At 39.3% G+C, this 26,977-nt stretch overlaps 1 long non-coding RNA gene across 3 annotated transcripts in view; it reads left to right on the forward strand.

Moving 5' to 3' along the window:
• LOC132513727 (uncharacterized) overlaps positions 1–26,977 on the forward strand; it is a 124,193-nt gene that overhangs the window by 63,376 nt on the left and 33,840 nt on the right. For 2 of the 3 annotated variants that reach the window (XR_009538525.1, XR_009538524.1), the window contains exons 3-4: positions 15,674–15,759; positions 22,880–23,048. This is a non-coding gene — a long non-coding RNA (uncharacterized LOC132513727). The remainder of the gene's footprint in view (positions 1–15,673; positions 15,760–22,879; positions 23,049–26,977) is intronic. The other variant, XR_009538526.1, reaches the window with a different exon arrangement.

A 26,977-nucleotide genomic window follows, 5' to 3' on the forward strand; every position in this document is an offset into this window, starting at 1 on the left:
TGAAGCAGTCTCTCAAAAGAAGTATTTTCAAAAATCAAAAAGGTCAACACTGGGACTTCCCTGGTGGCGCAGTGGTTAAGAATCCGCCTGCCAATGCAGGGGACATGGGTTCAAGCCCTGGTCTGGGAAGATTCCACATGCCACGGAGCAGCTAAGCCCACACGCCACAACTACTGAGCCTGTGCTCAAGAGCCCGCGAGCCACAACTACTGAAGCCCACGCGCCTGGAGCGAGTGTTCCGCAACAAGAGAAGCCACGGCAGTGAGAAGCCCACACACCACAACGAAGAGTAGCCCCCTTGCCGCAACTAGAGAAAGCCTGCGTGCAGCAACGAAGACCCAATGCAGCCAAAAATAAATAAAATTTTTAAAAGTTATTTAAAAAAGAAAGTCAACACTTGTAATAAAAAAGAACTATGCTAAAATCCACTGCACAGATTTTTGTAGATATTTGATTGAATATTGATATCTTGGACCACTAAATATAGAGAACAACCATTAGCAATGTTACTGATTGAGATCATATTTCTATTTTTATTATTAATTAAAAATAGTATATGTATTTGGTTGCGCCGGGTCTTAGTTGCGGCACGTAGGCTCCTTAGTTGTGGCTTGAGGACTCCTTAGTTGCGACAGGCTGTCTCCTTAGTTGTGGCATGCAAACCCTTAGTGGTGGCATGCATGTGGGATCTAGTTCCCTGACCAGGGATCAAACCCGGGCCCCCTGCATTGGGAGCACAGAGTCTTAACCACTGCGCCGACAGGGAAGTCCCAGGACCTTATGTTTCAATGAAGGGCATCAACATGAAAAGATACTGTCACTATATGATAGAAGTAACTGGGTACTATGGGGTCCAGTAGAGCATCAGCCCTACAGAAGTGGGAGATGATTCAGGAAGCCTTCTAAAGGTGATATTGAGTCTTCTTTTTCATTTCCAGAGTTTTTTAAAAAATTGAAGTACAGTTAATTTACAGTGTTGTGTTAGTTTCAAGTGTACAGCAAAATGATTCAGTTACACATATATATTCTTTTCCATTATAGGTTATAACAAGATATTGAATATAGTTCCCTGTGCTATACAGTAGGCCCTTGTTGTTTACCTATTTTAAATATAGTAGTGTATATCTGTTAATCCAAAACTCCCAATTTATCCCTCCCCCACCTTTCCCCTTTGGTCACCATAAGTTTGTTTTCTATGTCTGTGAGTCTATTTCTGTTTTATATATAAGTTCATTTGTATCATTTTTTTAGATTCCATGCATAAGTGGTATATGATATTTGTCTTTCTCTGTCTGACTTACTTCACTTAGTATGATAAATCTCTAGGTCCATCCATGTTGCTGCAAATGGCATTATTTCATTCTTTTTTATGTTTGAGTAATATTCCATTGTGTATATATACATGACATCTTCTTTATCCATTCATCTGTCGATGGAGACATCGAGTCTTGAAAGATGAGAAGAAGTTAGCCAGATGGAGAAGGAGAAGTCACTGTAGACAAACATTATTGCTTTTGTTGTGGTGGTGATTAAGAATGAAAAATTCCATCAGAGTTGGGTGCTTGCATACACACTCAATTATAAATGGTACCTCTAGAGAGTTGAAAAAGGCTTTTGAATTTTCACATCTAGAGATCCTTAGGAGCTAAATGTTTTTTAAAATTTGATAGTAAAAACTTACTTTATTCAACCATCTTTCCTGTACATGAGCAAAAAAATCAACGTATTTTATATATTCTATAACTTACTCCTATAGAACTATGAAGTTTATGTTTCTATTTCAACTAAATAGCCATTTACAAGACACTTATGTGGAAAGCATTAATATTGCAGGACTGCTCCATAGAGTTGGGCAGACTGTACACTGCACACCTCCAGTGGGCGCATCTACATAGAGCAGGATGCATAGCCTGCACAACTATTATATGGGGGCCCTACTTTGGGACAAAATGATAAATAAGAATCCTGAACTCAGATTTATAAGAGGAAGAATAGGACAAATGCCAAAAATGACTCTTTTCTCTTTATAAAGCTTCAAAGGGCAATGAGGTCACAGTTAATTGAGGCTTCTTGGGAGAAGATAAACAGGTAGTATTCTAGTGGAGATGGAGTTGGTAGGGAAAGAAATAAGGAAAGGAGTAGGGAGAGCAGCATGAACCAAGAAGGGTGTGAGAAAAGCCTGAACAAATTGATTGATGAGCATGTGGTCCCTTTAGGATGTAAGACAGATTAAGGAACATTCAGTAGAGGGATATTTGGCTGGAAAAGGGCCATATTATAGAGGAACTCAAAGTCCTGGCAGTGATGTTGACACAAATTTGGTGAAGGAGATCAAGCAAACATTGCAAACCGCTGACCCCATGGTGTAGCACTTGTATGATTATACACTGCCTAACCCTAAGGGTACTGTTTATGTTGTGTTCTACATGAATGGTGCCTATAGGGTTTTGCAGTACATAGCCTACACAACCATACACAATGGCTCTGACCCATAGGCTCTATTCAGCTGCTAGAGGTGTTTGGCCCCTACACCAATGGCTTGTATACATATTTTTTCAATTATGTAATTAGTTGCCAATATTTAAAATATGTCATGTAATAATATGGATATCAGTGTATTACTGTACACAGGTAGTGTATTCCATCCTTAGATTCAGCCATTTCTCCAGGGAACCTGAGTTCCTTTTATTAGAGAGTAGTATTTAAAAGCCAAGATCTGGGCACTGGGAGTGCTCATTGGTACTGAGATGTCATTGCTTCTAGACCCTCTCAGCAGACAGAGAAAGGAAATATATGTATGTATACTAACTCCTGTATACACAAATATCTATAATTCTGTATCAATCTATCTATAAATATCTATCTACCTACCTTCCCACTTACCTACCTACCTGTATTCATACTGATATTTCTGATTCTAATCTAGCACCCCAGCACCTCTGGGTTTATTCTAGCTTATCCCACTTGCTTATTTGTAAGTTCTTTCTCTGACAGGGAGAAATCTGGGTCCTATTACCACAATTTGCTTACTTATTTGTTCAACAATAAAAATGTAAAGTAGTTTTAGAATTGTTGCTGTGAGAAACAAAATTATCAACTAGAATACAGTGTTTATGTAAAGTTCTTTTTGTATTTAGCCTTAGATTGTTCAGTGAAAACACTGTTTTCACAAGTTAATCAGAAATGCTTGAATAAATAGATAAATGGGGGAGGAGAGACAAGTCTTGCTTACAAAAGAATTCCAAATAATATAGGTGGATACTCCCTCCGAGGGTGGGCTAGACTTAGTGGCTCATATCCAAAGTAAAGTAGGGAAAAGGAAAAATAGTAACCCTACAGTGGAGAGACATGGCAAACACTACATTAACCAAGTGATGTGAAGGTTGGCATCATCAGTAATAAGTGAAGTTGATAATATATACCAACTGATACGATGTGATAAGAAAGACACTTCACCTCTGTGGTATTCTTCCCCAAAACTAATAATACCAGTATAATCCTGAGAAAAACATCAGACAAACTCAGACTGAGGGACATTTTACTGGATATAAGGCCAGTATTCCTCAAGAGTGTGAAGGTCATGGAAAACAAGGAAAGACTGAGAAACTGTCAAAGACCAGAAGAGACTGGGGAGACATAAATAAATGCAATGTATCCTGGATTGGATCCTGGAACAGAAAAGAGAATGTTAATAGAAAAACTGGTGACATCTAATAAAGTCTACAGTTTGGTTAATAGTAATGTACTAATGTTGGTTTCTTAGTTGACAAATGTACCATGAAAATGAGAGATGTTGACAATAGAGAAAATTGAATAAGGAGCTCTGTACTATCTTTGTAACTTTTCTGTAAATCTAAAATTATTCAAAAATAGACCTATTTTTAAAAAAATGAATGAGGTTGGCTTTTCTTCTCTCACAGCCTTCAGTGAAGTCATGTCATGCATTTGTAATATACTGAAATTCATTTGTCACATGTTTCATTCCATCCTGGGATGCCCTGATATCTTGGTTGACGTTTTTTACTTGCATAAAGTTTACTTTTTGTTTTGTAAAATTCTATGGGTTTTTACAAATGCATAGAATCATGGATCCACCACTCTAGTACCATACTGAAGAGTCAGTCCCATAACAGAAAAATTTTCCTGTGCAATCCACTTGTAGTTAACTTGTCTTCTACACCCCAACCTCTGGCAACTACTGATCTTTTTGCCATCCCTATAGTTTTACCTTTTGCAGAATGACATATAGATAGAATCATACAATACATAGCCTTTTGTATATGGCTTTTTTCACTTATAAAAATACATTTATGATTCATCCACATTGTTGCATGAATCAAGTATGTTCTTTTTATTGCCAACTAGTATTCCATTGCATAGATATAACATAGTTTTTTTTTGTTTTTCTTTTGTTTTCTCTGATAGTTGTGGTTGTTTCCAGTTTGGAGTGATTATGAATAAAATTACTCTGAACATTAGCATACAGGTTTTTTGGTGTGAGTATAGTCTTTCAGTTCACCTGGGTAAATACTTAAGAGCAGAATTGCCAGATCATGTGATAAGTCTATTATATGAGTGTACATTTATAAGAAACTGCCAAATTTTCTTCCGAAGTGGCTGTACCACTTTGCATTTCCACCAACAATAAATGAGATTCCTGTTACTCTGTCTTTGACAATATTTGGTATTGTTGTCAGAGGGACCCTAACCCCACCCTTAAGTTCAATAATTCACTATAAGAACTCACAGAACTCAAAAAAAGCTGTTAAGCTCATAGTTATGGTTTATTACAGTGACAGGATACAGATTAAAATCAGCAAAGGGAAGAGGTGCATAGGACAGGGTCCAGGAGAGTTCCAAGTGAGAAGCTTCTAACTGTCCTCTCCCAGAAGAGTCATGGACAAAGCTAACTCCTCTCAGCAATGATGTGTAACAATACACACAGATTATTATCAACCAGGGAAGCTCACCTGAGCCTTGGTGTCCAGAGATTTTATTGGGGCTCAGTCACATAGACACAGATGACTGCCTGTGTGGCCAATCTTAGTTTCCAGCTCCTCCAGAGGGGAGCTGGTACCACATGACCCAAAGCCCCACCGTAAATCACATTGTTAGAGTATCTGGTGTGGTCCAAGGCTGCCCCCCCACCAAGTAAAACAAAGACACTCATCAGGTGGGGCTACTAAGGACTTAAACATTACCTCCCTAGAGCCATGGACACAAGCCAGACTTTTGTTTGGGTAAGGTTAATTCTTAATGATGCAAATAAGAACTTAATATTTTCTAATCCATTATCTGAGTTTACATGAAAAAAAAACAGAAGCTTTTTCTGTAAACAAAAATAGTTAACTTTTCACTAAAAAGCCATAGTACTGTGGTGAGTGTGTTTGCGTGTGTGTGTGTGTGTGTGTGTGTGTGTGTGTGCGCGTGTGTAGAAAGAAAGAGTAGTGACAAGGAGGGAGGAAGAGGTAAGGAGAGACTGAGATTATAGTAATAATATATTTAGGAAACTTTCTCAGATTGTATTACTGTCATTTATATGTTTGGTTTTCTTCTTCATTTTAGTTGCTAGGAGGTATGAGATGAAGTTACAAAGTCTTTTGTCTATTGTTTCCTCTTTTACAAACTTCTGATATCAATACTGTTGAGGTTTTAGTTAGATTGTAAATTTGTGTTTTACTTTATTTCATTGCATCTTTTATTATTTTAAGGTTGATAGGACACAAGCATCCTGGACAAATTTTTCAAGTGTCATTGTTAGGTCATTGTCAGATTTCAAGCACAAGATGAGAAACCAACACTTGTATTTGTCTTGCCTTTTTCCAAAATCCTAGTGAAACATCCAAATAGATATTTTTAAAAATATTCATCCATAAAAGCTCTGAAAAAAGAAGGATATCATCAGTGGACCAGAACTTTTAAGTAATTTTTGGAAGATGGAAAGTGGAAAGGTTCCTAATTGATGAGAAAACCGAAAGAGGACAGCTGCCTGGAGAGGGCCCCCTTCTCCCCCAGAGACCCAAAGACATACCAAACTCTGAGTTCACAAGCACAGAGAGGAAGAATGGTCATAATTATAGTAAGGAGGTACTCTAGTGAAGATATAACTTGTATGTTTAGTGCCTCCAAGTCCATAACAGCACCTTCTGCATACAAGATGGTGCCCCTTCTTGGCAAATGAATTACAAAATGGCATGTCTTCCTCATGGGTTTGCCCACACCAAGACACAGAGTTTTGAAAGGCGAATATAACTGATTTCAGTCCTATTCACTGCCTCAGTGGGATGTCTCTGTTCAGGGAAAAACCTCTACAGCCTTAGCTGGTTGCCCTGTTTGTTTTTTTGTGTTTTTTTTTTCTGTTTTGTTGTGTCTGCAAGATAGGTACGTGAGAGTTCCTCTGTCTTTCCTAGGGAAGGTGATTTTTCAAGTGCTACGTGGAAAGGTTCCTCTAAGGTAGCACAAACAGCATTGTATGTTTTTCACATCTGGGCCCTCTTCAGAGGCTCTCAAATCTAATATTCACTTCCAGTTCTGTCTGAGATGGAGTAGCCCCATTCCTACCACATCCTATCTCTTACAACTTAAACAAAAAAAAACAAAACCCTGGAAATAGCACACAAACAAGCATAAGAAGAATCTGAAATGTGGAAAGAAGATGGTAGATGGTCCAGGGACCTCAGGACTTGAGGAACAACATGGTAGTGAGTTTCCTTGGCTTCCTTATTGCCTCTACATTCTGGACAATGGCTGCAGAAGCCTCCAATCTGGAACTTCCAACAGGCACAGAGCAAAAAAAAAAAGAAAAAAAAAGAAAAGGAACAAAAAGCTCCAAGAAAAGCCTAGTTTCCCTAGCCAAAGGAACAGGAAAAGGGTGGCCTTCCAGAACAGAAAATCTTTTTGATAATACACACCCTACTCCAGGGGGGCCAAACAGGGAATTGATCTTCCACCCAACCCCCCTCCTTGGCCCTATGGAAACAGGCAGTGGCATTCCAATGTCCCTACCCGGTGGTGTTAGGGGGCCGAGCAGATTACATTATGTAGGACCTTTTAGGTGATGGTAAAGACTTGGAGTTTTACTCTGAGAAACCAGTTGATGGTTTTGAGCAGGGAGTGACATGATCTGACTTAGTTTTAACAGGATCTGCCTGGGGAGTTGAGGATAGACAGGGAAGGGGCAGAAACAGGCTGTATTTTCTTTGTTGAACTGCAAGACAACTCAACAAAGTTGTCAGGGCATGTTTTATCATGGCATTTTTTGGTTAAGACAACTGAGACTCAGAGAGGTAAAGTAGCATGTTCAAGGTCACACAGCTAGTATAGGACAGAGCTGCATCTAGCACCCGGACCTTCAAACTTCTGTGAAAGGAGTAGCTAAATTTACAGAATGCAATATCACTTCAGGAAGATTTTTAAAGAATCCCTACTAAAATGCTGCCAAGTATTTGTGAAAATTGCATCAGAAAGGGGGAAGGGGGGAAAGCAGAGATTAAAAAAAAAAGGGTGGAAGGATGCTAAATGTAGGCCTGCACTGTCTCCCTTCCACCATTAGATGGCAATTTTCTATTTGTTACGGAGGAAATGGCGCCACAGTTTCCTGGGCAGTTGACAGAAATGAAAGAATTACGAAATGAAACTAATGAATAAGTGGATTGAGGCTTTGAAAAAAAAGAAAATTCAATTGATCCAGTACATGTGTGGGATGGTAAGAGAGCGGGATCTGGGATTTAAGAGCAGTGGTAGAATGAACAAAATAATTTAACAATCACTGCTGACAGCACAAATTAGAACATTGATTTTCAAACAGCAGGTTGTAAAGAAGAGCAGTTCCTAAAATCAATTCAGTGAGGGGCAACTAACAATCTTTTAATTCAAAAGAACAAAATAGAAAACGTTGGAATGCATTGCAGATAGTAAGATCAGAATTAATTTGTGACTCCTGTCTGGTTTTATAATAATAAATACATATGTATTGAGCCATAATGCAAAATGTATTAAAAAAATTTTTATCATGAGTACGGTCAAAAGAAGTTTAGAAGACTCTGGGCTAGATGAAATGTAAATGAGCAGGATTGCACCTACTTGAAACACATGATTTTGTGGAGGTGTTTATCTTGGTTTTAAACTTCCTTTTTTCTCTCCTCCCCACCCACATCCAGTCTCAGGGCCTGTTATGGGCTGAATTTGTGTCCCTCCCACCAAATTCACACGTTGAAGCCCTAACCCCCAGTACCTCGGAATGTGACTGTATTTGGAGATAGGGCCTTTACGAAGGTGATTAAATTAGAATGAGGCCATTGGGGTGGGCCCTGATCCAATCTGACTGGTGTCAAAGGAAAATTTGAATACAAAAAGAGACACCAGGCACGTGCATGCACAGAGGAGAGAACGTGTGAGGACACAGGGAGAAGTAGACCATCTACAAGCCAAGGAGAGAGGCCTCAGGAGACACCAAACCTACCAACATCTTGATCTTGGACTTCTAGCTTCCAGAACTGTGAGAATATTAATTTCTGTTGTTGAATCACCCAGTTTGTGGTATTTTGTTATGGTAGCCCTAGCAAACTAATACAGAGTTAGAGTGTGATATTTTGTTTCTGAGACCTGGGACAAGAAAAGACCTGGGCCAACTGAATGTCCTGCTGCTTTCCAAATGAGAGTTTCTGGATTCAATTCAGTTCTTCACAGAGGAAAGCGCATAAGCTCTTATGCCAAATGTACCTGCATTCTCCATCATTTTAATAAAGGTGTAATTTTGGCTTAGTTAACCTCTCCAAGATGAAATTTCTTCGTATATAAAATTGCACTAATAATACTTTTCCTGCAATGTTGATGTAAAGATTAAATGATATACAATTGGCTCCCCATATCCACAGGTTCCACATCTGCAGATTCAACCACCTCTGGATCAGAAATATTTGGGAAAAAAATTCCAGAAGGTTCCAAAAAGCAAAACTTGAATTTGCTGCATGCCAGCAACTATTTACGTAGCATTTATATTGTATTAGGTATTATAAGTAATCTCGAGATGATTTAAAGTATATGGGAAGATGTGCATAGGTTATATGCAAATATCCTGCCATGACATTTTATATAAGGGACTTGAGAATCCATGGATTTTGGTGTCCACAGGGGGTCCTGGAGCCAATCCCCTGTGGATACCAAGGGACAGCTGTAATTATCTAGAATTTCTAGCAGTTAATAAATCATTGTAGTTTTTCCTGCTGTCGTCATTGTAGTTGCTTGTTAGTGTTATGTATTCATTTTGTGGCTGTTCCAATTTCTGTCTTTCCTTGAAAGTATGTTGTCTTCTGGAACATTCACTAAAATGGTTAAGAGGTAGAAAGTGGGCATGAGAGAAGTTGAAATGACCAAAATTATTTGATCCAATGTAAAAAGGTTTGACTCGGGTAGAGGAGTTGTTGCCACATGCCACATGTTTGACTAGGGGAGAGGAGTGGTTGCCACCATGTGATGCAGCACTAGTTCAGGAGATTAAGAGGTTAATTAGTAAATGGATCAGAGATTTTAATAATAATAAAAATAATAGACAAAAACATGAATGAATTTCTTTTTAAAAATTTTGGGATAATTGTGGATTCATATACAGTTGTAAGAAATAATACAGAGAGATCCTGTGTAGCCTTTAGCAGTTTTCCCCAATGATAACATCTTGCAAAACTATAGTACAAACAGGCAGATTCATAGAGACAGAAAGTAGAATAGAAGTTGCCAGGGGCTGAGAGGGGAAATGGGGAGTTATTATTTAATGGTTATAGAGTTTCTGTTTTGAGTGATGGAAAAGTTTTGGAAATAGATAGCAGTGATGGTTATATCACACTGTGAATGTGCTTAATGCTACTAAATTATGCTGTTAAAAGTGGTCAGAATGGCAAACTTCATGCTATCACAATAATAAAAATTTATCACAGTAATAAAAAGAAACCTTGTTATGGACTGAATGTTCTCTCCCAAAATTCATATGTTGAAGCCCTAACCCCTAATGTGATAATATTTGGAGGTAGGGCCTTTGTGAGTTAATTAGGTTTAGATGAGGTCATGAGAGTGGGGCCCCCATGATGGTATTAGTACCCTTATAAGAAGAGGAAGAGACACCAGAGTTCTCTCTCTTGGCCATGTCAGGATACAGCAAGAAGGTAGCCATTTGCAAGCCAGGAAGAGGGCCCTTACAATAAACTGAATCTGTCAGGACCTTGATTTTAGATTTCATAACCTTCAGAACTGTGAGAAATAAATGTCTGTTGCTTAAACCACCAGTCTATGGTATTTTGTTATGGAGGCCTGAGCAGACTAACACACCTACAGTACAATATCACAACCAGGATACAGTCAAGATACAGAACAGTTGTATCACCACAGGGATCCCTCATGTTGTCTTTTATAGTCACACTCTCCTCCCTTATCCCTGACCTATGGCCACTACTAATCTGGTCTCCATTTCTATAATTTTATAATTTCAAGAATGTTGTATAGATAAAGCCATGTAGTATGTGACCTTTTGGGATTGGCTTTTTTCTCTCAGCCTAATTCCCTTGAGATCCATCCAAACTGTTGTTGTATCGATAGTTTGTTCCTTTTTATTGCTAAGTGGTGTTCCATTGGTATGGACGTATCACAGTTTGTTTAACAGTCCCCCACTGAAGGACATTTGGGTTATTTCCAGTTTTAGATTATTATTAATAAAGCTTATATGAACATTTGTATACAGATATTTGTATGAACATAAGTGTTCATTTCTTTGGGATATATGCCAAATAGTGCAATTTCTGGGTTGTATGGTAAGCCATGTTTAGTTTTCTAAGAAGGTGCTGCCCTCTTTATCAGAGTGGCTGTACCATTTTCTATTCCCACTAGCCATGTATGAGTGATCCAGTTTCTCCACATCTTTGCAAACATTAGGTGTTTGTACTATTGTTTTTTATTATAGCTATTCTGGTATTCAAATGTTGAACCAGCCTTTCGCACTTAGAATAAATCCCACTTGGTTATGGTGTATAATTACTTTTATATATTGCTGGATTAGATTTGCTAATATTTTATTGAGGACTTTTTGTGTTTAAGTTCATGAGAGATATTGTTCTACAGTTTTTCTTTTTCTTTTCTTTTTCTTGTTACTGTCTTTGGTTTTGGTATCTGGGTAATATTAGCATCATAAAATGAGTTGGAGAGTTTTCCCATCTGCTATTTTCTGGAAAAGATTGTGTAAAATTGGTGTTAATTCTTCTGTAAATGTTTGGTAGAATTCCCAGTGAAACCATTCAGGAGCTTTTTAATTACAAATTCATTTTTTTCAGTGCTTATAGGACTGTTTAGGTTGCCTGTTTTATTGAGGTTGAGTATGGTAGTTTGTGGATTTGGAGGAACTGGTCCCCTTCTAAGTTTTCAAATTTATGAGCATACAGTTCATAGTATTCCTTTATTATCCTTTTAATGCCTTCAGGATCTGAAATGATATCCGATGTTTTATTTCTTATATTGATGATATGTGTCTTCTCTCTTTTTTCCTCTTTGTCAGTCTTGCTAAAGGTTTATCAGTTTTTATCAATTTCTTAAGAAGAACTTTCTGTTTCATTGATTTTCTGTCTTATGTACCTGTTTTTAATTTCATTGATTTCTGCTCATATCTTTATTTTTCCCTTCCTCTGGGTTTATTTTGTTCTTCTATTTCTAATTTCTTGCTTTTACCCATTCTGATGTTCTTCTTTCCGTTTTGAAGTTCCAAGCCTTCTTCTCTTATCATCTTTGCTATTTAGAGAAACTTCTTTAGCCATTCTTTAAAGGTAGGTTTGCTAGTAACAAATTTTCTTAGTTTCCTTTGACCAAGAATGCCTTTACTTCCTCTTAATTCCTGAATGATATTTTCACTTGATATAGAATTCACAATTGACAGATCTTTTCTTTCACTACTTGAAAAATATTGTGCTATTTCCTGCTGGCCTCCATGGTTTCCTTTGAGAAATACCCTGTGATTCAAATTGGTATTCCACTATAAGTAATGCATTATTTCTCTCTGGCTGCTTTCATGATTTCTCTTTTTTTCCTTTTTGGTTTTCAAAACTTTTCAGAAGTTTTGTGTCTTAACATGAATTTTGTTAGGTTTATCCCTGTTTGAGTTTCACTCAGTTTCTTGAGTCTTCTTGAATTCACCACATTTGGGAAGTTTTCAGCCATTATTTCCTCAAAAATATTTTCAGTTCCATTCTCTCTCTCTCTTTTCTGCTATCCCATGATACAAATGTTAGATCTTTTGTTATTACTCCATTAGTCTCTGAGACTGTTCATTTTTTTCTCTTGTTGTTCAGATTGGGAAAATTCTATTGATGTGTCCTCAAATTCACAGATTTTTGCTTCTGTCATCTCCACTCTTTTTATTATTGTATTTTTCAGTTCTGTAATCTCTATTTGGTTTTCTCATATAACTTGTATTTCTTTGCTGATATTTTCTATATTTTTTCATTTGTTTGAAGAGAATTTGTAATTGCCTGTTGAAGCATTTTTATGATGGTTGCTTTAAAATTCTTGTCAGATCATTCCATCATCTGATTCATTTCCATATTGGTGTCTATTGATGGTCTTTTCTCATTCATGTTGTGATTTTCCGGTTCTTGGTATGATGAGTGACTTTTTAATTGTATCCTGAAAACTTTGGATACTATATCAGTAGACTCTGGATCCTATTAATTCTTTTTTTTTTTTTTAAACAGTCGGTCCCCTGGTTGAGTTGTAGCAGGAGGGCTGAGTGGTGTATATGTTCAGCTTCCCTCTGGTGCCCGATGATACTACCCCAGCAAAAGTAGGCAGTGACTCCACTGCCATATTTTAGATATGTGGGCTGGAAGTTCAGCTCCCCCCTTGGCTCCATGGACACCTTCCCAGTGAAAATAGGGCACTGACTTATGACATCTCATTACCTCCTAGTGTGGATATAAGCTCAGCTCCCCGCTGGTTCCCACTGACATTAGTGAGGGGTAAAGCCAAGGGTTGGCTCACTGCTTTTTTGCTACAGGGTAGAGGCAGTAGCTTGGCTTTGTGCTGAGCCCCTCAAACATACAGGGAGAGGAAGGGGAAAGTGGAATGCCAACAAACCTCACCTCTCACCACCTCCTTCTGCCTTGTTGATGCCTGGTAGGGATGGAGGTTCATCTCCTGACTGGGTCCCACTGATACTAGAGGAGGGAGAAAGCAAAGTTTGGGTTAGCTCACATCTCGCCACCTCATTCAGCCTCATCATTAATGTTGGGTGGTACTGGAGGCCCACCTCTCCACTGGGACCTGCTGATGGGAGCAGACGGGAGAGAAAAGGAACGCCTGCTAGCCCTGTTTCATACCACCTTATTCAATCTTGTTGCTACTGGGTTGCTGTGGAGATTCAGCTTCCTACTGGACAATGCTGACACAAGAAGCAGGAGAATAGTGGATGGTGTAGCACTGACTAGACCTGATTAGCACCACCTTGTCCAGTGTCATTGATGCCAGATGGGGGTGGATACTTAGTTCCCCACTGCTGGGCCCTGCTAACACTTGGGATGGGGGGAGATCAGAGTACTGACTAGTTTCATTTCTCACTGCCTCGTTAAGTCCCCCTACTACCGAGTGGGGGTGGAGGCTCAGCTCACTGCTGGATCTGCTGATACTACCCTATGGTGGGGGGAATCAGAGCACTGCCTGCTTCCTTGCACAGGGATAGAAGCTCAGCTCTCTGCTCAGCCCCATCAGTACCCCTGCAGGGAAATTAGAACACCACCTGCTTCTTCCAGTGGGGCTTGGAAGATCCCACATAAGGAGACGTGCTTTTTTTCTGTTGGTTGGTTGGAGTAGTGCCGGTGTTGCCAAAAGAGTTTTCTGTTGTTTTGCCATCCTTTTTCTGGTCCCTCAACTAGGGGTATCCAGCTTTTCTTGAAGCTTTTTCTTTTATCTGTACCTGTTGGCAATTCTTGGTTTGAGGTTTCTACCGGGCCCTGTCTGGGATATAACGGAGGCAGTAAGGAAACCCAGGGATCTCCCCTGCGTTGTCATGTTTCAGGTCCCTGGGAAGTTTGACTTCTTTCCACCTTTCAGAGTCTTCCTAAGCTTGTTTGTTGTGTTATAGCCAGGGTTTCTTAGTTGTAAAGGGAAAGCCCTGGGAGGAATGAGGCACTCCATCTTGGCCCAAACCAGAAGTTCCTTGTATTTCTTTTTAATATGGGAGTAGAGAAAGCTTTTCGAACTGACTCAACATTTAGAATCAATCAATAAAAGATTAATACATTTTCTTACATTAAAAACACATAATCATAATCAAATGTAAACCTGGAGAAAATATTTGACATGTATATGACAGACAAAAGATTAATTTCCCTAATAAATAAAGAGATCTTAACAATGAAGACAAAAAAGTCTAAAATCTTGATAGAAAAAATTGTCAAATGGCAGAGTTCGCAGAGAAATGCAAATGAATATTTGAAAAGATGCTTACTTTCACTCATAATAATAGGAATGCCAATTAAAACTACACTGTTACCATTTTACCAAAATCACATTGGCTAAAATCCTCAAGTTTGACAGAACACACTGTTGACAGGCCTGTGAAGAAACAAGTACTCTCATACGTTGCTGGTGGGAGTGCAACATGGTACAATTCCCAAGGAAGGGAATTTGGTTTATCTAACAAAATTACACTTACTCCTTGACTTAGCAATCTCACTGCTAGGAATTTACCTGGTAGGTATGCTTCTATAATTATGAAATAATAAATGCACAAGATTATTTATTGTGGCATTATGTTTAATAATGAAGACTGGAACTCTGAAATGTCCACCAATAAAGGACCTATTGAATAAACAAAGGTATAGCCTCATAATGAAGTATTATACAATTGTATAAAAAGAATGAGAAGTTGACTATGTACTGATATGGAGGTTATTTTGCTAAAAAGATGTGCAGAGCATTTATATAGTGTTTTATCTTTTCTATATAAAAGAAAGGAAGTAAGAATATGTGTATATGTTTGCCCTCCCCTCCCCCCAAATACCAGAAACTAATAGAAACAGTTACCTGTAGAGAGCTTGGGAAGGGGCTGAAGAGGAGAGAATAGGAATTGGAGAGAGAATTCCCTGAGTATGCCTTTTTATATAGCTTGACTTTTGAAATATATAAATGTTTAACTTCCCAAAAATGCAATGAAATAAAAAAGAAGACAAAGCAAAGCCTAAAATTGGAAAGAAACGAATAAACCTGACTCTATATCAAAGGTAACAGAATTGCTCAGAGACAAGAATTATTTCAAATAATTTATGAACATAGTATTTCAACTGTACTGAAGTCAAAAAGAAGTGAAAAGAATCTTAAATGTTACTTTGTAGTTTTATTGTTAGTGGTAGCATTGGTATTGAAATTTTGAAACTCATGTAGGTGTATGTTTGTATTATAGATAAAGCAAATAAGTAATTATGTTAATTATATATAGAACTAAAATCTTCAGTATAATAGGAAATAAATACATGTATAAAATAACTTTTGAAAAAGCCTTATAATGTTAAATTTGAATGGAAAGTATCAGTATGATCTCATGATTAATATATATCATATATATCAAGCATGATATCATGATTAATATATATATAATATATGTTATTATATATATAAAAATATAAAACGTATATATATTTTTCAGGACCAGCGACATAATTTGTGTGACCCAGTGCAAAACGAAAATGTGGGGCTATTTGTTCAAAAACCAGGAATAAAGTGCCATTAAAGGTAAAACATAAAGGCTTTTCCTTTCTTCTACAGTCTCTCACTCACTCAGCTTGTCATGGTGTTTTTTATTTGCCATTTAATGGTGTTCTAAGTAAAGAAAAATTAAAAATTTAAATTATTAGCATGAATTTTACCCTTAGTCTTTATATTGTACAATGTCAGTTTTAAAAGCAAATGTAAGAGCATTTGACTTGCATGTGGAATAGCTGAAACGTCACAATTTGTATTTTGTGACTTATCCTGGAGACTGTCTTGAGCTGGCCGGAAGAGACTAACACAAACCAGATTTAGGAAATGCGAAGGAGGAAGAAAAGGTATCCCTTTGCATGGGATACTTAGGAGGCAAGTACAGATGCTCCCAGGCCCCCAGGGGCCCTGCCCTGTGACAATGGGGCATGACTAATGTGATATGATGTACACCCCGGGCCAGGGGCAGGGAAGTCAAGCCAGCCATTTCCCCTTCCTATGGGCCTGCTGCTCCAACTCAACAGCTAATGGGAGACCTCCAAGCATACTGGAACTTTAGTGCTGGGATACACTAGTGATCTGGATTGGTGGTGGGGGAGAGGCTATCCTTGCTTGGTCACCTGCTAAATGTGATGTGGCACTGCTAACCTGGGGTGGGGACACCACCACCATGCCTTGTCCCAAGATGTTGTGGGGCAAATGCACCCAACCCTACCTTCCCTACACTCATACCCAGGCTCCCATTCGGGACAGAGGGCAGCCAACAGTGGTTGCTAGGAAGGGTTGGAGATGGGGAGGCTGGGCAGGGCCCAGGGCACCAGGAGGCACAGGAGCAGCCCCTGGGAACCTGTCCTGGGGACCCAAGCATGAACTGAGGCTCCAAGCCCCTGGCGCATGCTCCATTATCACATTGGACTCTACTGACCAAATACAAATATAAAGATAAAATTGCAAATAATTTCAAGACAGTGATTACAGAGTATTAAATTCCAAGCACACGGCCCTTCTGGGCACAAGTGCCTGTATGACTGTCCTGGTAGCTTGCCCATGAAGCTGGCCCATCTATTTCATAGCGCTGTTCACTTCTCTGGTCTAGAAGCAATGACATCCCAATAGCAATAAGCTTACATTGAAACCAGATCTTGGTTTCTAAATTCCCTAATAGAAGGAAACAGTGCTTCTTGGAGAAATGGCTTATTTCTGGCTTGGTACAGACAATATATAAGGTGAGGCTGGGGCTTCTTATGCCAGAAATTAAGAAAGCACCAAAAGACCAATGGGAACAGTTGAGCATCAAGAGGAAAAATGAATGCCTTTGCTTATGATGATTGAATAAATTAAAACCATGAGTATCATGAGTCCATCATGACACTCAAATGAGAGAAAAAACTCATCAGTGATTGGTGATGACTAATTATACAAACACTTTATTCTGAAAATTGGCAACCAAAGGAAAGAGTTAAGCGTTTACCCCGACTTTTAAGGAAAAACTTGTTTGTCTCCTTTTGATTCTTCTTTATAGAAGAATGCCAGCTAACAGTTGCAAATGAATTTTTACAGTAGCATCATTTTGGCATCTTCCAAGAATATAATCCATTCAGGCAAGGATCATTAAGGAATGCTAAAACAATTGGGTGACATTGATGGAGGCCGTATACTTATGTGGTATCTAAGTATCACCCCTCAAGTTCCTTTTTAATTACAAAGAGAAAAACTTAGCTTGGTTGTCATGACCTTAACCCTGTGATCACAGTTAACACCACTTACAGTGAGGTAGACTGAGGCTATGTGGTGTAATATGATGTGATGCAATATGAAGACCACAGTGTCACCTAGGTAGCATTCTTGCCAAAAATGTTTAACCTGAATCTAATCAAGCCTCTAGACCTAACATCCAGTTTATAGCCTAGTTTACTAGGCTGCCATAACACAGTACCACAAACTGAGTGGCTTAAACAACAGAAATTTATTATCTCACAGTTCTGGAGACTGGACGTATGAGATTAAGGTGTGGGTAGGGTTGGTTCCTTCTGAGGGCTGTGAGGATCTGTTCCATGCCACTCTCCTAGCTTCTGATGGTTTGTTGGCAATCTTTCATCTTCCTTGATGTGTAGAAGCATCACCTTGATCTCTGCCTTCATGTTCACATGGTGTTGTCCCTGTGTGCACATCTATCTCCACATTTTTCCTTTTATAAGGACACCAGTCATTTTGGATTAGGGACCCACCCTACTCCAGTATGACCTCATCCTAACTAATTACGTCTACAACGACACTATTTCCAAATAAGGTCATATTCTAAAGCACTGGGGGTTAGGGCCTTATAGAGGAGGAAAAATAAATTTCCCTCTACCTTTCTAGGTTCTTGGCTGAGACCTCCCTGTAATAAAAAGACAGATGAACAAGAGAAAAACAAACGGAAGTTTAAGAACATGTATACTGCCTATTTACATGGGAGAGACCCAGGAAAGCTGAGTAATCCCCCCAAGTGGCTCAAGCCACCACCTTAAATACCATCTCCAGCTAAAGACAAAGACAGATGGGAGGACAGGGGAGGCAGTTATGGTAGGCTACCAGGAAAAGCACAAGGAAAATGAAGTAAAAAAGGGTATGGTTGTTATGAATATTTGAGTCCGTGCCTTCTCCACTGATAAGAGTTTCCAGAGGTTTAGTCATCATCTCTTCCTGGTACAGAGAGGGAGACACCCTTACAAATGGAGACCTCCCTTATAAATGTAAATGTCCCTTACAAAGAGTAACTTCTACTTGGTTTTCAGAGCTTTTCCTATGTCTGCACTTTCTTAAAAAATAATCAACCAAAAATAATCCTTATGCCGAAGAGGCAGATTTTAAGGTGACAAATTCTGCACACCTTCAGCTTCAACATATGATTTCAGGGGACAGACACAATTCAACTCATAACAACAGGAAATCTAGGAGAGAGAAGAACAAGTTAAATATCACCACAAGGAAATAATCAGACAAGTCCAGAATGTGAGACTTCCTATGAAGTCTCTTCAGAAAGATAATGTCATTTATAAAAAGAAGTAGGGGGACTATTCCAAAAAGACTAAAGAAACCAAATGTATGAATTGTGATTGGATCCTGGTTTAAAAAAGAAACTTCTATAAGACATTATAATGGAAATTGGGGTGATTTGACTATGGTCTGGGTATTCTAAGAGTTAAATGATATTATGGAATTACTGTTAATTTTCTTAGGGGTGCTCGTTCTGTGATAGCTATATATGAGAATGAACTTATATTAGGATATGCAGGCTAAAGTGTTTGGGGTGAAGTGTCATGATGTCTCCAATTTACTTTTGTTTTTATAATGCAGTCTTTTAGGAATTTTATCATTTTATTTAATTTTTATTTTATATTGGAGTATAGGTGATTTACAATATTGTGTTAGCTTCAGGTGAACAGCAAAGTGATTCAGTTATACATATATCCATTCTTTCAGATTCTTTTCCCATATAGGTTATTACAGTAGAGTTCCCAGTGCTATACAGTAGGTCCTTGTTGATCTATTTTATATGTAGTAGTGTGTGTATGTTAATGTCAAACTCCTAATTTATCCCTCTCCCACCCCCTTTCCACTTTGGTAACCATAAGTTTGTTTTCTATGTCTGTGAGTCTGTTTCTGTTTTGTAAATAAGTTGATTTGTGTCATTTTCTTAGACTCCACATATAAGTGATATCATATGATATTTGTCTTTGTCTGACTTTCTTCACTTAAAATGATACTCTCTAGGTCCATCCATGTTGCTGCAAATGGCATTATTTCATTCTTTTTTATGGATGAGTAGTATTCCATTGTGTGTATATATATATACCACATCTTCTTTATCCATCCTCTCTTGATGGACATTTAGGTTGCTTCCATGTTTTGGCTATTATAAATAGTGCTGCTATGAATATTGGGGTGTATGTATCTTTTCGAATTAGTGTTTTTGTCTTTTCTGGGTATATACCCAGGAGTGGGATTGCTGGGTCACATGGTAGTTCTATTTTTAATTTTTTAAGGAACCTCCATACTGTTCTCCATAGTGGCTGTATCAATCTACATTCCCACCAACAGTGCAAGAGGGTTCCCTTTTCTCCACACCCTCTCCAGCATTTATTGTTTGTAGACTTTTTGATGATGGCCATTTCTGTCTGGTGTGAGGTGATACCTCATTGTAGTTTTTTTTTTTTTTTTGTGGTACGCAGGCCTCTCACTGTTGTGGCCTCTCCCTTTGCGGAGCACAGGCTCCGGAGCGCAGGCCCAGCGGCCATGGCTCACGGGCCCAGCCGCTCCGCGGCATGTGGGATCTTCCCGGACCGGGGCATGAACCTGTGTCCCCTGCATCGGCAGGCGGACTCTCAACCACTGCGCCACCAGGGAAGCCCCCTCATTGTACTTTTGATTTGCATTTCTCTAATAATTAGTGATGTTGAGTATCTTTTCATGTGCTTGTTGGCCATCTGTATATCTTCTTTGGAGAAATGTCTGTTTAGGTCTTCTGCCCATTTTTGGATTGGGTTGTTTGGTTTTTTTTGATATTGAGCTGCATGAGCTGTTTGTATATTTTGGAGATTAATTGAGCTGCATGAGCTGTTTGTATATTTTGGAGATTAATCCTTTGTTGGTTGCTTCATTTGCAAATATTTTCTCCCATTCTGTGTGTTGTCTTTTTGTTTTTTATTTATTTTTTAAAATTTTTATTGGAGTATAGTTGCTTTACAATGTTGTGTTAGTTTCTACTGTACAGCAAAAGTGAATCAGCTATATGTATACATATATCCCCTCTTTTTTGGATTTCCTTCCCATTTAGATCACCACAGAGCACTGAGTAGAGTTCCCTGTGCTCTATAGTAGGTTCTCATTAGTTATCTATTTTATACATAGTATCAGTAGTGTATATATGTCAATCCCAATCTCCCAATTCATCCCACACCCCCCTTTCCCCCTTGACACCCATATGTTTATTCTCTACGTCGGTGTCTCTATTTCTGCTTTGTAAATAAGATCGTCTATACCAATTTTTTCAGATTCCACATATATGCATTAATACATGATATTTGTTTTTCTCTTTCTGACTTACTTCACTCTGTATGACCGTCTCTAGGTCCATCCACGTCTCTACAAATGACCCAATTTCGTTCCTTTTTGTGGCTAATATTCCATTGTATATATGTACCACATCTTCTTTATCCATTCGTCTGTCGATGGACATTTAGGTTGCTTCCATGACCTGGCTCTTGTAAGTAGTGCTGCAATGAATATTGGGGTGCATGTGTCTTTTTGAATTATGGTTTTCTCAGTGTATATGCCCAGTAGTGGTATTGCTGGGTCGTATGGTAGTTTTATTTTTAGTTTTTTAAGGAACCTCCATACTGTTCTCCACAGTGGCTGTATCAATTTACATTCCCACCAACAGTGCAGGAGGGTTCCCTTTTCTCCACACCCTCTCCAGCATTTATTGTTTGTAGATTTTCTAATGATGCCTATTCTAATCGGTGTGAGGTTATACCTTATTGTAGTTTTGACTTGCATTTCTTTAATAACTAGTGATGTTGAGCATCTTTTCGTGTTCCTCTTGGCCATCTGTATGTCTTCTTTGGAGAAATGTCTATTTAGGTCTCCTGCCCATTTTTTGATTAGGTTGTTTGTTTTTTTGATATTGAGCTGCATGAGCTGTTTGTGTATTTTGGAGATTAATCCTTTGTCAGTTTTTCGTTTGCAAATATTTTCTCCCATTCTGAGGGTTGTCTTTTCATCTCATTTATGGTTTCCTTTGCTTGCAAAAGCTTTTGAGTTTAATTAGGTCCCATTTGTTTATTTTTGTTTTTATTTCCATTACTCTAGGAGGTGGATCCCAAAAGATCTTGCTGTGATTTATGTCAAAGAGTGTTCTGCCTATGTTTTTCTCTAAGAGTTTTATAGTATTCGGTCTTACATTTAGGTCTCCAATTTACTTTTAAATAGACCAGCAAAAAAATATATATACATACATAAAGCAAATATGTATGTACAGTGTGTATATAGATAAAGCAAATATACCAAAAGGTCAGCATTTGTTGAATTTAAATGGTGGGTATATGGGGTGTTCACAGTACTATTTGTTCTACTTTCCTGTATGTTAGACATTTTTCATAATAAAATGTTGACAGCAAATAAAGAAAAAAGTTTTTTTTTTAAAGAGAAGATTCTGCCCACCAACTCTCAATTGAAAATGGAAAAATTCAACAGGCTTAAAGTACAGAAGGCGAAAATCCAGTTAGTGAAAAGGAGAAATTCGCCGTCAAGGTTGTTAAACAGTTGGGCTGCTTTCCAATTGATTCCTTCCCTCAAAGTCTTCATTACTGGGAGTTGGAAGCTAGAGTACAAGGCTCTCAATCAAGATGATTTGAGGGCCCCCCAAAGACCTGTTGACCTCTAAATATCTCCCCTGCTGGCTTCCCATGTGGCCTGAAATCCCTGTAACCTGGGTCAGTTCTTAGGAATAAAGTATTTTCTCACTATTCTGGGGCCTCCTTTTAAAATGCAAAGCTAGGAGGATGCTGGGGCCCATTAAGTGGGAACAATTGTCTTCGGAGCCAGTGCCCGCCCAGAGGCCCTCCATTCTAATAGCTCCTTTCCCAACCTCTTACCACCGCTGTGACTGGACAATACGTGCTCTAGGAAACTGAAATTGGACAATGTGTGCTCTAAGCAACTTCTTAGGTGAGGATACCATTTCAAGAAAGCTTACTTTTCGTGAATAAAATGGGGTGCATAAGGTCATTGCTGTTTTTACTTTGTCAACTGGGTGGCCTCTGAAAGCTTCTTAAAACACTTCAAAGGAAGCCTTCTCAACTCTTCCAGCCCTCCACCCCTTCCCTTTGTAACTGAATTCTTACTGACCCCGAAGCTTTTCACTGAATGAAGAGTTTCCAAGGGGTCTAAAAAATACCTGAGACAATTAGAGAAATGAAAACCAGGGGGTCAAGATGAATTGACCCTTGGCGGAGGATTTACATAAATAGGTCCTAACCTCTGGCTGTGAATAAAAGATAATGCCCCATTAGGGTCAGAACCACAGTTCAAGGGCGTTTGCAGGGCCAAGCCTGGCTTCTCTGCTATGTCAGGAATTTCAGGAATGCCACTGATCATTGTGTGTTGGCAGAGCGCAGGGGGTTGCAGGCCGGATAACAGAAACCCAGCCCTGCCCACTGGGTGAAGCTGCAGCTCTCCCACACAGCGATCTGCAAATCGAGAGCGTGAGAAACCTGCAAGTGGAGAGAGGAGCCAGAAGTAATGCCTTCGAAAATGGAACGGATGCCTTCTCCTGAAAGGTGACTAAATTCATGTTTTGGATGGTGGTATTAACCTGTAAGATTAGAGGGGAGAAAGGGCATGTCCCCTGAGAAGAGCCAGTTCGCTCCCCTTACCTGTAGATCAGATGACCCCGTGCTAGCCTCCTGCAGCCTGAAGGGCTCCACCACGTTTCCTTCTGCTGCTACCCAATAAAGAAGTCTTACAAGGGTGTTACAAGACAATTTTTAGAAAAAAGGTAAAATCCTGATCCTTATACAGACATAAAAATGAACATGTGTTAAAGATTTTATTTTACTCGTAATAACTGAGGGAACTAGGCACGTGTTATAACTGATTTAAAAAAGAAGCAGCCCAGATTTATAGGGAGTAAAGAATGTTGAAATGAATTACAAATGGAGGCAAACGTTCCCCGCCCCCAGCCCCCCACAATGAAGGAGGTAAGTTGAACCAGGCAGGACAGAATTCACATGTCTATCCCTTCTCTACAACTTACAGAGTTATAGAATAGCTCCTGTAGGAAACAAGTGCTTTAGGCAATAAAGAGTTTTCCCCTGAAGTATGAATTTTCTCTACAAGGGCAAGAAATTTTGCTTTCTACATATTGCCTTAAGAGAAGTGTCCCCTCTATCTGCTTACCTCTAACCCCTGCCCTGTCTCCGCGCTCCCCCCTCCACCCCCCAGAAAACCGTATGTGTACTTTTTAACCAAAGACTGAGGTGGGCTTGAGAACCTTTGGCCAAAGTTGATTTCCCTCTTCCACAATTTTCTACCTTATTTTATTTCTTTGTCACATAAAAATGCATAGAATCCTGGTTGGGTTGTTCCTTGGCAAGATGAGAAGGATGACGAAGATGCTGCTTTGCCCATGTCATCTTGCTCTCTGTCACACCTCTTGCACTAAAGAGAAATCACAAGGAGAATGGGAACTTGGGATGGAGAACCCACTTGCTCTGCAGCTGTTTTGGCCAGCAGATGCCTTAATCCTGATGGCCATTTTGGGCTTATTTTGCTGAGAGTCTCCAAAGTGACCCATTGCATCATGGAGACAAAGAGCAGGGATATCTTGGATTCTACTGCTTAGAAAGTATGTCTTTTTTTCCCCTGTTGCATCAAAGAGATCTGTCAAGCTTTCTAAAAGTACTAACTCTGACCTGATATCTAAAGTAACAGATGGAAATATGGGCTCTTTAGATGGAGCTCTTTCCCCAAACCTGTATCTAAGTGAAGAGGTAGAGATTCAAAACAAAACCATGTTGGAGAATTACTTCTCATTCCTGGATTTAATGTCTTATTTTTATATTGTTGCATAAGAAATTGACTCTAAAAAGCATCTGTTTTCGAATTCGGGAAATATTGTTCTAGGCTCATTTATTTAAAGACAAACAACCAAAAACACCAAACCCACTAGCCCAGGCTTTCATTGACCACCTCCTCCCCCATTTTCCTCTGGAGCAGTGATTTTCGGGCCACTGCATGAATTTCAATCTATTATCTAACGAAGAACGCCGAGGCTGGTGATACTGAGAAAGCATGAGAGAAAAAAAGATATCACAGTGACAACACACTTCTGCAGAGTTACATCCGAAAGCAAATAAGTGACCTACTTACTGTTCTGTAAAGCACAGGGCAGATTCTCACGTGGAAAAATGCCCTCAGAAGTACATGGTATGGGTAAAAGAATTTATGCAGGGCTGTCTTCACATAGGCATGCAGGTATGTGAGTGTGGGTTAGCAGACATTCCTTTCTGACTCATTACCCATTTTGCCCCTGCATTCCCCATTCCTTAGTGCTTGAGGCACTTTTTTTTTCCAGATTTCCCTAGGCTGGGACAGAGATTGATGGTATCTTGGAGCTCTCTAAAGAGAAACTGTGCCCCTTTGCACTTTCCTTTTGTGGCTAATCATTAAGACTTGCTGCCAAGCTCTGTCATATGAGCATGGCACAGCTGCCTCTGAGCTGAGAGCTCTTACCTGTCACAGGCTCTGGTACATGTAGACTCTCCTGGCAGTCTGTCAGTCGATACATATTTTTTAAAAATATTTAATTTATTTATTTGGCTGCGTCAGTTCTTAGTTGTGGCACGCGGTATTTTCGTTGCCACATGTGGGATCTTCATTGTGGCATGTGGGATCTTTAGTTGTGGCATGCGAACTCTTAGTTGCAGCATGTGGGATCTAGTTCCCTGACCAGGGATTGAACCTAGACTCGCTGCATTGAGAGCGTGAAGTCTTAGCCACTGGACCACCATGAAAGTCCCAGTCAACACATATTTATCAACTAGACAGACAGTGAGACAGACAGTAATTTAGGGGAGAAAAACTTTTACTCTCTCCTCTTCTGTTCTATAGCTGGGACCTGCGAATTAAAGTGACAAACAATAGATTCACAGGAGAAATTGATGTTAATATGTTTTTCATTCATGGGGCCTTCACAGAAAAGAAGTGAAATCCCCCAAAATTTATCAAGCTTGAGTGCTTATATACCATTTTAACAAAGGGTGATAAACTGTGACTAGGTAAAGGAAAGGGGGTTTGGGCTTTCAGGGGCAATAAAATGTAGGAAGGTGACTAGGAAATATGTGGGGGAAATTAATGGTGGACAAAGGCTATTAAACAGGTTTGCTTATGCAGACTCATCTTGGTACCTTCTCTGTCTCAGTGATGTGTTTTTGTCCTCTTCCTGGTATGGGAAAGGGGGACATGTTCACAAGGGAAACTTGTGAGAGAACTCTTCTTGTGATTGCTTTTTCTCAATTGTCTTCAGTTCAAAATAATCCTTATGCCAAAGTGGCATAATTTGGGGTGTCATATTCTGATCCCCTTCAGTGAGAGGCATCAGAATGTTTTACAGGGCTTTAAAATATAATACTTGTATCACTGGAATAAGGAAGTGAACTTCCTAGCATAGCCTAGAGATCCGGAGGCCGTGGTAGATGAGGCCAACTTCCCCCATTTGAGTAGAGGACTCAGAAGCCTGGGGAAGGCAAAAGCAGGGATGGGAGTCAAGGAGGAGGAGTTCCAGGAAGGGCCTGAGAAAGAGGGTCTTTGATCAAGCATTACCTGTAGGCCACAGCTGCCCCTATTGCCCCAAAGCTACATCCTGAGGCGGGATGAAGAAAAAGTCAAAGTTTAGCAACTTATATTCTGAAAAGAGACTGAGGGAGAGAAGAAGATGGAGAAAGGAGTAATGAGATGTGAACCCACTTTTGTGCCTCAAATTCCTGGGAGTTTCTCATTGGTTCCTGTGTTCTGTTGCTGTCTACCGTCTGCAAAGGAAGGATGAAATCGATTGCCTTGCAGGCATAGATATAATCACCAATGAAGGGGATGCTACCCTAGAACATGCTACCCTAAAATATGCCATTTTGGCATAAAGATGATTTGAGTTGAAGGCAATTGAGAAGCAGCAGACAAAGGAAGAACTCCCCCTTTCTGCCTAAAAGCAGGGCATAAATTTCCCATGGTAAAAGTGACATAAACTTCCATTTGTAAAGGTGTCCCCCTCTTCTATACAAGGAAGAGGACAAGACTCTTATCAGAGAGCAACTTGAGTCTGTATAACAGATTCTACTGAACAACCCTATCTACCATACATTTCCTAGTCACCTTCCCACAGTTTACTGCCCCTAAGAACCCAAACCCCTTTTCCTTGTCTAATCATTTCTCCACAATTTATTGCCCTTTGTTAAAAGATCTAACTGCCTTTGGGTTTCACTTTGTTTCTGTGAAGCCCCTGTGCACATAAAAATATTAGCATCGATAAAGAAACATATGCCTTTTCTCCCGTTAATCTGTCTTTTGTCAGTTTAATTCACAGGCCCCAAGAACAGAGTCTAAGAGGGTAGAGAAAATTTTTCCTCAGCTATACCACCATTAGTATTCCTTTGTTTGACTTTGTTTGATTGCTCAGGAAACGAGTTATTGGATTTCTTTCCCCCTGTTTCTA

This window comes from Lagenorhynchus albirostris, chromosome X (genome assembly GCF_949774975.1).
Source record: "Lagenorhynchus albirostris chromosome X, mLagAlb1.1, whole genome shotgun sequence".
In the NCBI taxonomy this organism is placed as follows: domain Eukaryota; kingdom Metazoa; phylum Chordata; class Mammalia; order Artiodactyla; family Delphinidae; genus Lagenorhynchus; species Lagenorhynchus albirostris.